The sequence below is a fragment of the Mastomys coucha genome, unplaced genomic scaffold (assembly GCF_008632895.1).
Source record: "Mastomys coucha isolate ucsf_1 unplaced genomic scaffold, UCSF_Mcou_1 pScaffold3, whole genome shotgun sequence".
Taxonomy (NCBI): Eukaryota; Metazoa; Chordata; class Mammalia; order Rodentia; family Muridae; genus Mastomys; species Mastomys coucha.
This window is the reverse complement of record NW_022196909.1, coordinates 36,698,283-36,699,075: the sequence shown is the minus strand read 5'-3', so window position 1 is coordinate 36,699,075 and position 793 is coordinate 36,698,283. Positions and strand designations below refer to the sequence as shown.

The window sequence follows — 793 nt, the reverse complement described above, 5'->3', positions numbered from 1 at the left end:
GCCGAGAATGGGAGTGGAGCGGAGTGTCTGAGCAGCACACCCATCTCCTCTCCGCTCTTCGCCTCGCTCTCGCCTGTTCACTCATCCATCATCCGGCCGGCCAGTGCTCTGAACACCTTCCACCATGGCCACCTCAGCTAGTTCCCACTTGAACAAAGGCATCAAGCAAATGTACATGTCCCTGCCCCAGGGTGAGAAGGTCCAGGCCATGTATATTTGGGTTGATGGTACCGGAGAAGGACTATGCTGTAAGACCCGTACCCTGGACTGTGAGCCCAAGTGTGTAGAAGAGTTACCTGAGTGGAACTTTGACGGCTCTAGTACCTTTCAGTCGGAAGGCTCCAACAGCGACATGTATCTCCATCCTGTCGCCATGTTTCGAGACCCCTTCCGCAAAGACCCCAACAAGTTGGTGCTCTGTGAAGTTTTCAAGTATACCCGGAAGCCTGCAGAGACCAATTTGAGGCACACCTGTAAACGGATAATGGACATGGTGAGCAACCAGCACCCCTGGTTTGGCATGGAACAGGAATATACTCTCGTGGGAACAGACGGCCATCCGTTTGGTTGGCCTTCCAATGGCTTCCCTGGACCACAAGGTCCGTATTACTGCGGGGAGGGTGCAGACAAAGCCTATGGCAGGGATATCGTGGAGGCCCACTACCGGGCCTGTTTGTATGCTGGAGTCAAGATCACAGGGACAAATGCTGAGGTTATGCCTGCCCAGTGGGAATTCCAGATAGGACCCTGTGAAGGGATCCGCATGGGAGATCATCTTTGGATAGCCCGTTTT

The 793-nt window shown here is 54.0% G+C and overlaps 1 pseudogene across 1 annotated transcript in view; it reads left to right on the top strand.

Moving 5' to 3' along the window:
- The window catches only part of LOC116074415, a 5,821-nt pseudogene continuing 5,028 nt past the window's right edge, over nt 1-793 (top strand). The window contains exon 1 of the transcript XR_004112196.1: nt 1-788. The product of XR_004112196.1 is annotated as a glutamine synthetase pseudogene (transcript). The remainder of the gene's footprint in view (nt 789-793) is intronic.